Consider the following 10484-nt stretch of genomic DNA (forward strand, 5'->3'; position numbering starts at 1 on the left):
CAGTGAAAATAATTGTTTCCATTTGTGGTGACTGCTGACTGACATTAGGGATGAGATTAAATAGATCCTGGAATTTAGCCTGGTCTGGAGCAGGCTAGCTCCACAGAAATAAATCTCCATGGTAATTTATACCATAACATATTCCCCGCCCCTATCCATCTTAGATGCAACCGGATTACGGATCAATTGAGCCAGGATCACCAAGATATCCTGGCTTAATCCTTATCCTAGTTTTTTGCAACAGGCCCCTGATGTCCAATATATGTCTATGTTATTGATGTGTGTAGTGAAACATACGTCCATGTTATTTATGTGTGTAAGAGACATACGTTCATGTTATTGATGTGTGTAATGAAACATACATCCATGTATTGATGGTGTAGTAAAAATACGTCCATGTTATTGATGTGTGTAATGAAACATACGTCCATGTTATTGATGTGTAATGAAACATACGTCCATGTTATTGATGTGTGTAATGAAACATACATCCATGTATATGATCATCTCCTCTATCTCTCTCAGAATGACCTTTCCTGATCCAAATCAGTTCAGGTTTCAAGACTAGTCATTCAACTGAGATGCTCTTCTCTGTGTCACGGGAGGCGCTCCGCACTGTAAAGCTAACCTCTCTCTCCTCTGCTCTCATCCTTCTAACCTATCGGCTGCCTTTGATACTGTGAACCATCAGATCTCCTCTCCACCCTCTCCGAGCTGGGCATCTCCGGCGCGGCCACGCTTGGATTGCGTCCTACCGACAGGTCGCTCCTACCAGGTGGCTGGCGAGAATCTGTCTCCGCACACGTGCTCTCACCACTGGTGTCCCCCAGGGCTCTGTTCTAGGCCCTCTCCTATTCTCGCTATACACCAAGTCACTTGGCTTCTGTCATATCCTCACATGGTCTCTCCTATCATGCTATGCAGACGACACACAATTAATCTTACTCCTTTCCCCCTCTGATAACCAGTGGTGAATCGGCATCTCTGCATGTCTGCAGACATATCAGTTGTGGATGACGGATCACCACCTCAGCTGAAACCTTGCAAGACGGAGCTGCTCTTCCTCCCGGGGAAGGACTGCCCGTTCCATGATCTCGCCATCACGGTTGACAACTCCATTGTGTCCTCCTCCCAGAGTGCTAAGAACCTTGGCGTGATCCCTGGACCAACACCCTGTCTGTTCTCAACTAACATCAAGGCGGTGACCCGTTCCTGTAGGTTCATGCTCTACAACATTCGCCCAGAGTACGACCCTGCCTCACGCAGGAAGCGGCGCATGGTCCTAATCCAGGCACTCTGTCATCTCCCGTCTGGATTACTGCAACTCGCTGTTGGCTGGGCTCCTGCCTGTGCCATTAACCCCTACAACTCATCCAGAATGCCGCAGCCCGTCTGGTGTTCAACTTCCCAAAGTTCTCTCACGTCACCCCGCTCTCTCGCTCTCTCCACTGGTCCAGTTGAAGCTCCGCATCCGTTATACAAGACCATGGGTGCTTGCCTACGGAGAGCTGTGAGGGGAATGGCACCTCCGTACCTTCAGCTCTGATCAGGCCCTACACCAACAAGGCACTGGTTCATCCACCTCTGCCTGCTCGCCTCTCCTACCTCTGAGGAAGATCAGTTCCCGCTCAGCCCAGTCAAAACTTGTTCGCTTGCTCTGGCACCCCAATGGCTGGAACAAACTCCCTACGACGCCAGCGGTCCACGTATGCAACAACCACCTTCCGGAGACACCATGAAACCACCTCTTTAAGAATACCGTAGGATAGGAAAAGGAATCTTCTAACCCCCCCCCCCCCTAAAAGAGTTAGATGCACTATTGTAAAGTGTTGTTCCACTGGATTGATAATGGTGAATGCACCAATTTGTAAGTCGCTCTGGATAAGAGCGTCTGCAAAAAGCATTGATGTAAATGTAAATGTAAAGTGGTGAGTGAAACATACGTCATTTAGTAAAGACATATGCGTTCATGTATTGTGGTGAATGAGACATACGCCCAGTATTGAGGTGTATGATATATATATCATGTTATTGATGTGTGTAGTGAAACATACGTCCATGTTATTGATGTGTGTGAGTGAAACATACGTCCATGTTATTGATGTGTGTAGTGAAACATACGTCCAAAGTTATTGATGTGTGTAATGAAACATACGTCCATGTTATTGATGTGTGTAGTGAAACATACGTCCATGTTATTGATGTGTGTAATGAACATACATCCATGTCATTGATGTGTGTAATGAGATATACTCATGTTATTGATGTGTGTAAGGAATATACGTCCATGTTATTGATGTGTGTAATGAAAACATACGTCCATGTTATTGATGTGTGTAGTGAAACATATGTCCATGTATTGATGTGTGTAGTGAACATAGTCCATGTTATGATGTGTGTAATGAAACTACGTCCATGTTTATTGATGTGTTAGTGAAACATACGCTTATGTTTGATGTGTGTAGTGAAACATACGTCCATGTTTTGATGTGTGTAATGAAACATACGACCATGTTATTGATGTGTGTAATGAAACATACGTCCATGTTATTGAATGTGTGTAATGAAACATAGTCCATGTTATTGATGTGTGTAGTGAACATACGTCCATGTTATTGATGTGTGTAATGAACATACGTCCATGTTATTGATGTGTGTAGTGAAACATACGTCCATGTTATTGATGTGTGTAATGAAACATACATCCATGTTATTGATGTGTGTAATGAAACATACATCCATGTTACTGATGTGCGTAGTGAAACATATGTCCATGCTATTGATGTGTGTAATGAAACATACGTCCATGTTATGTATGTGTGTAATGAACATACGTCCATGTTATGATGTGTGTAGTGAAACATACGTCCATGTTATTGATGTGTGTAGTGAAACATACGTCCATGTTATTGATGGGTGTAGTGAAACATACATTCCATGTTATTGATGTGTGTAATGAAAACATATTTCCATGTTACTGATGTGTGTAGTGAAACATATGTCCATGTTATTGATGTGGTAAGTGAAACATACGTCCATGTTATTGATGTGTGTAATGAAACATACGGTCCATATTACCATGTATGGTTATTGATGTGTGTAAGGAAACATACATCCATGTTATTGATGTGTGTAATGAGATATACGTTCATGTTATTGATGTGTGTAAGGAAATATACGTCCATGTTATTGATGTGTGTAATGAAACATACGTCCATGTTATTGATATGTGTAAATGAAATATACGTCCATGTTATTGATGTGTGTAAGGAAACATACGTCCATGTTCCTATACTGTTGATGGCTGTATCATGCATTTCCAATTAGCTTGTATGTACAGCCCCTTACTAGACCTAATAGAATTTGGACCTTTTCATCTCTCTATCACGTTTCCATTCATAGGTTGTTCCCTATCCCATCACTCAACCCAGCAGCAGCACTCAACACAGCATCATTAGCGATCCTCTCAGCATTAGACTAGTCACTGAAGGGTTTGCCATTAGCCTGCCTCTAGCTGTGTGTCGTGTTGGGTAACAGTGTTAGCCATTAGCCTGCCTCTAGCTGTGTGTCGTGTTGGGTAACAGTGTTAGCCATTAGCCTGCCTCTAGCTGTGTGTCGTGTTGGGTAACACAGTCTTAGCCACTAGCCTGCCTCTAGTTGTGTTGTGTTGGGTAACACAGTGATAGCTGCAAGTCTGCCTCTAGCTGTGTGTCGTGTAACACAGTGTTAGCTACTAGCCTGCCTCTAATTCTGTTGTGTTGGGTAACACAGTGTTAGCTGCTAGTCTGCCTCTAGTTCTGTTGTGTTGTGTAACACAGTGTTAGCTGCTAGCCTGCCTCTAGCTGTCTGTCGTATTGGGGAACACAGACTCAGCCCATCCATCTTCGCCAGCTTGGAGAAGCCAAATCCATCTCCATCAGATTAGCCTAGCGGCAAACACTAATTAAACCAGGAAGTGACCTTTCAGACCGCGAGACGAGAGCGGGCTCTGGCAGCTCGGCATGCTGGGATTGATTAGCCGTCTTTGTTGAGTGCAGTGCTATACCCCACTCTCCCAGGGACTCTCGGGGTCTGGCATTCTGTGTCAATACCTGCCTAAAACCACTTTAAAACTCTTGGCACCTAGCTTCTGTTTCTAGTATGTCAGAGTTTTTTGTGTAGTAGGACACAGCCGTTTCTCATACTAGTGTAGCCGATAAACAACTCTCGCTTTCCTGTGTTTGTGTGAATAAGCAGTGTTTTGTTTTATTATTATTATTTATTATTTTAGGGGTGGATCAGCTTTAATATTGCAGATTGTAGCTTCCATCAATGCAATTGTCTGCATCATTTCCAATCCCCCATATATTTTTTGTGTAAATATGTATATAAAATATGTATATAAAATATGTTTTATTTTATTATTTTCACCTAACCCTACCACCCCTCTCATACACTTCCTTGTGTTTGGGTGAATAAGCAGAGTTAATGACCAGCTGAGTTTCAACCTAAGTCTCCTGTGTGAGCCCTCAGTGCTAAAGCCAGGGTAGCAGCAGGTGTGCCTCAACTCACCTTTAGCGCTGAGCAAGCTGCGGTTGTAGCCGACAGGACTGAAGTACTCAAACACGAATACGGTCACAGCTACCACGGTCAGGCACATTACAAACATCATCACCCACACCGCTGGGCTATAGGGCTCTGGGAGAGAGGAGGAGAGACAAAGAGGAGGGAGAGAGGGATCTTTCTTTTTAGGTCTTTTGGACTGGCCAATGATGGCTAATAATGTCTCCGGTATAGTATCTACAGAAGACTTAAAGAGTCATAGGATTGTTCATCCATTGCTTTGGTTGTCATATAAGCTTGTCTACTGCCAGGCTCAAACAAAGCAATTATACATTCTGAGCAGCTCAGGGAGAGAAAAGGCAGAGATAAAAATGACAAATTTTAACATGGGGAAAATATCCGCAAACTTGATTTAATTTTGATTTGGTTGTTTCAGGGTTTATGTATGATGTAGTTGTATCTGCAGGATAAATCAAAAGTTACCTAAAACGGAAAACAGACCACTGAGACAGAACCCAGTAAAGTAGGCCAAACACAAACACAAACACACACTGAGCGTTGCCATGGGAGCTAGCTTGGCACTCCAGGTAAATCACTGTTAGACACAGATCTAGGATCAGACTATACTCCCAATATTATAATGTTAACTATTGGAGTACTAACACTAAACTTACCTCAGATCAAATGATATTTACATTATATAAAGTCAACCAATCAATGAATCAATCCAACTATCTCACCGAGGAAGGCGGAGGGGGAGACAGTCCCATTGCTACGGGCAACCATGACGCTGATGCCGGTCTCGACGAAGGGCACAGAGAAGTCGATGATTTCAGAACGCTCCTCATTTATGGTGAGAGAACCTATGGCCATGTCTGCTTTCCCATAGAACACCTGGGAGAGAGGGAGGAGAGGGGGGGGAATCAGACGGGGGGTGGCAGGGTGATATTTCTTTACATCATACTACTTAAAACCTAATCTACTGTGCTTCATCCCTCTGTCAATGTAAGAATTTCACATTAGAGCATTTTTTCCCCTCTTGCATTACCTCAACAAACGGCATTGAGCCTCTGGGCATGGGGATGCAGGCAGGGATGTTGCCATGAGGAACACCTGTTCAGGCGTACGCCTTTAGGATGCGACTGTGTTTGATGTGTCTTCAGCACCATATGATCATGCATGTTTCCACACACCATTAACCTAGATACAATCAACTATCAAAGAGATACTGTACACCTACCCAGTCTACCTCTGACCACTGTCTCTCTCCTGGTCCCAACAAACACACAGCACAGATTTAGGAGTAGGAGCTCTGGAGCTGTTCACAGGGGAAGTTAATTTATCTTCCAATTGTTATCTTCCTGCCTGGGATTTCAACCAGCAACCTTCCAGCTACTGGTCCACCTCTAGCCTCTAGCCACCGCCTCTGTCCTGTAACGTCCTACATCACTGGGACTTCAACCAGCAACCTTCCAGCTACTGGTCCACCTCTAGCCTCTAGCCACCGCCTCTGTCCTGTAACGTCCTAAATTACTGGGAGAGTTTGTTGCTGGAGCTCCTCTCACCTCTCCGATCATGCCGTTCCAGATGCCACTGATCATCTTCCCATGTTTCCCGTTAGTGACCAGGTAGAGGTCGTAGGAGAACTTGATGGTGCGAGACAGCTTCTTCAGAATGTCGATGCAGAACCCCTTACAGCACAGCTTGGTGTAGGGCTCCGAGTGACCCACAAGACTGTAGGGAGAGGAGGAACACACACACACACACACACAGACAGAACGTATGTGACGCACAGTAAGTTTTAGGAGGAAGAAGAGCAACTCCTAATTGAACTGATTGGTCCTCTAATTGACCTGATTGGTCCTCTAATTGACCTGATTGGTCCTCTAATTGACCTGATTGGTCCTCTAATTGACCTGTTAAACAGCAGTAACTCTGTGAAACCTGATGGCTGGAGATGAGAGACCTATGAGATCAATAAGCTAAACAGCATCAGAGCAGAGCAGAGCAGAGGGGGGAGGAGTGTGGTCTGTACTAATGACTGGGAATCAAGGACCTGGTCTGCAGACAGGAAAGACAACAGGAAATCGGTATCCCTGAGACACTCACACACACACGCGCATGCACGCATGCACACGCGTGCGCATGCACACACAAACACACTTAGTGCAGTCTGAGTGCCTGAGACAGACTCTAAACACAGGGAATTATGGTGTTTGGTGAAACACACACAGAGCAGTGATGATCTGTCACCTCCAGCCTCCCCTCGACCCCACTGTCTAATGATGTGTAGGTAGAGGGGGAGGACAGAGAGAGAGAGAGAGAGAGAGGGATGAAGAGAGAGAAGGATGGTTGTTGTTAAACCTAGAGTAAACAGTTCTGTCCTTGTCTCCTTCGTCTCACCTTCGTCTCACTAGCTGCCTTGGCTAAACGCTGTAGGTTAAGATCAATGAGTCTGTGTGTGTGTGTGTGTGTGTGTGTGTGTGTTTTCTGTGTCTCCCCCACCTCTACGCGCACACACATACCCCTGACGGTTAGCGATGTCTCCGTTCTTCCCAGAAACAGCAGAAGTATAAAACTATGTGCCCAGAGGAAGGAATAATGGGGAATGAATGTTTCAGTGAGGAGTTTGCCAGTGGTGTACCCACTAATGCCTGTACTGGCCCTAACTATGTCTGCAGTGCTGCACTTGAACTTACTACATTACAATACAACTCTCATTAACTCTGTGCATCCAGGTAGCTACTACATTACAATAAGATATCCACACATAGATAAGTTAGGAGTCCACCCAGACAAAGCGTCATACTGCATGTAGAATCACACAGCAGCACTCTAACTGCTAACCCATAGTCAGTCCTGATAGTGCCTTATAACTGTGCCTTATCCTACCCTCACTTAATGGAGTTCAGTTATCTTGCCAATGAGACCAGCCACTGTCCAAAAAAAAGAGGCGTTTTAATGTTTAAAAAACCTTTCAATTACACCAAACATCTGCTACGGAGAATAGCTGTGTCACCAACATACAGTATGATTAACTGGTTAACCTCCTCTACTTCGCATTCATTAACTCTCCTTTCTCCTTATCTTGCTCACGCTCTCTTTCTCTCTCTCTCTCTCACGCTCTCTCTCTCATGCTCGCTCTCTCTGTTTTTCCCTAGTAGCTCGGGAGTGTTGATTGCAACTCAAGCAGGGTGGGGAGGGAGAGAGAGACAGAGTGAGAGAGAGAGAGACAGAGAGAGAGACAGAGAGAGAGATAAGGCGGTGGCCCGCTTTCCTGTATGTTCATGCTCTACACATCCCCAGAAGTACGACCTGCCTCACACAGGAAGCGGCGCAGGTCCTAACTCCAGGCACTTGTCATCTCCGCGTCTGGATTACTGCAGCTCGCTGGCTTGGGTGGGCTCCCTGCTGCTAGCACACACTACACCACCCCCGTAAACCAACTCATCAGAACGCCGGCCCGTCTGGTGTTCAAACTTCCAAGTTCCTCACGTCACCGCCATTGTCACCACACCCGCCGCGGCCCGCTCCTCTGCGCTCCTCCACTGGCTGTCCCGTTGAAGCTCGCATCCGCTACACCAAAGCCATGTGCTTGCCGGTACGGAGCTGTGCAGGGCAAAGGCACCTCCAGTACTCGGCTCTGATCAGCCCTCACACCCAAACAAGGGCACTGGGCGTTCGCATCCACTCTGCCTGCTCGCCTCCCATACACCACTGAGGCAGTACAGTTCTCCTGCTCAGCCCAGTCAAGAACTGTTCCAGCTGCCTCTGGCCCCCCACATGGTGGAACAAACTACCCTCACCGGAGCCAAGGCCCAGCGGAGTCTATTCACACCCTTCCGGAGGACACCTTGAAACCCCACCCCACCATCTTTAAGGAAACCTACGGATGAGGAAAGTAATGCCTTCTCACCCCCCCCCTTAAAATACTTTAGAGATGCACTATTGTAAGTGGCGATCTCCACTGGATGTCATACCCATACCGGAGCCCAATCTATTCTAGCTAGTTCGACACACCTCGAGCCACTACAGAGCGGTCTGCTAAGTGACATCTAATGCTAAATGCTTAATGGCCTGTACTGTGGTTACTACTAGTGGTTGTACTGCATCGCGCTTCGTTCTCTCACATGACGTTGTACTGCTGGTTGTACTGTGTTGTCTTGTGGTGTCTTTGTCGCTCTCCAGCATCATCTCGCTATCCATCTTGTGTTGTCTTGCTGGTCATCTCTTGTGCGTTGTACTGTGGTTAGACTCATAGAACTTACGACGCATCAGTGGTGTAACTGTGGTTTCTTGTGGTTGTACTTGCTGGTTGTACTGTGGTTGTCTTGTGGTTGTACTGTGTTGTAGCTGTGGTTTCGTACTGTGGTCTGTTCTTGTGGTTGTACCTGGTGCGTTGTCTTGTGGTTGTACTGTGGTGTAACTCGTGGATTGCCTCTTTGTGGTTGCTACATGTGGTTTGAGCTGGTGGTGGTCCTTGTGGTTGTCTTGTGGTATGTACTGTGGTTTGTACTGCGGTATCTTGTGGTTGTCTGTGGTGTTCTCTGTTGGTTGTACTGGCCCTCGCGTTGTTACTGTGGTTGCTTTGTCGGTTCGTACTCGTGGTTGTCTCTGTGGTTTGTACTGTGGTTGTACTGTTGGCTTGTGCTTGTGGTTTGTACTGTGTGTAACTGTCAGCAGCTCACTCGACTACATACGTGGTTGTCTTTGTGCGTGTCTTGTGGTTGTCTTGTGGTGATCTTGGTGGTTGTACTGTGTTTGTACCTGTGGTTGTCTTGTGGTTCTATGTGTTTACTGTGGTGGTCTTCGTGGTTGTAGTGGTTGTACTGTGGTTGTACTGTGGTTGTCTTGTGGTGACTGTGGTTGTCTTGTGGTTGTACTGTGTTGTACTGTGGTTGTACTTGTGTTGTACTGTGGTTGTCTTGTGGTTGTACTGTGGTTGTACTGTGGTTGTCTTGTGGTTGTACTTGTGCGTTGTACTGTGGTTGTCTTGGGTTTGTGACTGTGGTTGTACTGTGGTTGTCTTGTGGTTTGTAACTGTGGTTGTCTTGGTGGTTGTACTGTGGTTGTACTGGTGGTGGGCTTGTGTTGTACTGAATGCTCTTCGCATCCGCTCTCGCGCACCTGTGGTTGTTACTGTGGTTGTCTTGTGGTTGTATCTGTGGTGTCTTCGCCATCGCTATCATCCACACCCACCCTGTGGTTGTCTTGTGTGGTTGTTATGGTGGTTGTACTGTGGTTGTTTGTGGTACTACAGTCACAACTAACGCTGGGTTGTCTTGTGGTTGTACTGTGTGTGTTGTACTTTGTTGGTTTGGTTCTTAGCTGTGGTTCTGTGTACTTGGTGTGTTGTTAGCTGTGGTTGTCTTGTGGTTGGACTTGTGGTGTACTGTGGTTGTACTGTGGTTTGTTGGGTGTCTTGTGGTTGTACTGTGTTTACTTGGTTGTACTGTGGTTTGTCTTGTGTTGTCTCCTGTTTAGTAACCATCGCAGGTGTTTTTATGCACTTGGTTTGACAACCGCTTTAGTGATCACACAACTGCTGTGTGCTCTGACAACAGCTTAACAGTGTGTGTCGGTGTGTGTGTGGTGTTGTGTGTGTGTGTGTGTGTTGTGTGTGGTGTGTGTGTGTATATATATATAATATATATATTATATATATATAATAGTGAGGGGAAAAAGTATTTGATCCCCTGCTGATTTTGTATGTTGCCCACTGACAAAGAATATGATCAGTCTATAAATTTTAATGTTAGGCTTTATCTCAGAAAAAACGCATGTCAAAAATGTTATAAATTGATTTGGCCCAATTTTAATGAGGGAAATTAAGTATTTGACCTTCTGCAACAACATGACTTAGTACTTGGTGGCAAAAACCCTTCGTTGGCAATCATTTAGAGGTCCAGAACGTTTCTTGTAGTTGGCCACTAGGTTTTGCA

General features: G+C 45.6%; 1 pseudogene; it reads right to left on the reverse strand.

The window, feature by feature from the left end:
* Window positions 1–10484, reverse strand: part of LOC111977535 (glutamate receptor ionotropic, NMDA 2C-like) — a 71907-nt pseudogene that overhangs the window by 12117 nt on the left and 49306 nt on the right.

Source organism: Salvelinus sp. IW2-2015, linkage group LG18, assembly GCF_002910315.2.
Source record: "Salvelinus sp. IW2-2015 linkage group LG18, ASM291031v2, whole genome shotgun sequence".
Lineage (NCBI taxonomy): Eukaryota > Metazoa > Chordata > Actinopteri > Salmoniformes > Salmonidae > Salvelinus > Salvelinus sp. IW2-2015.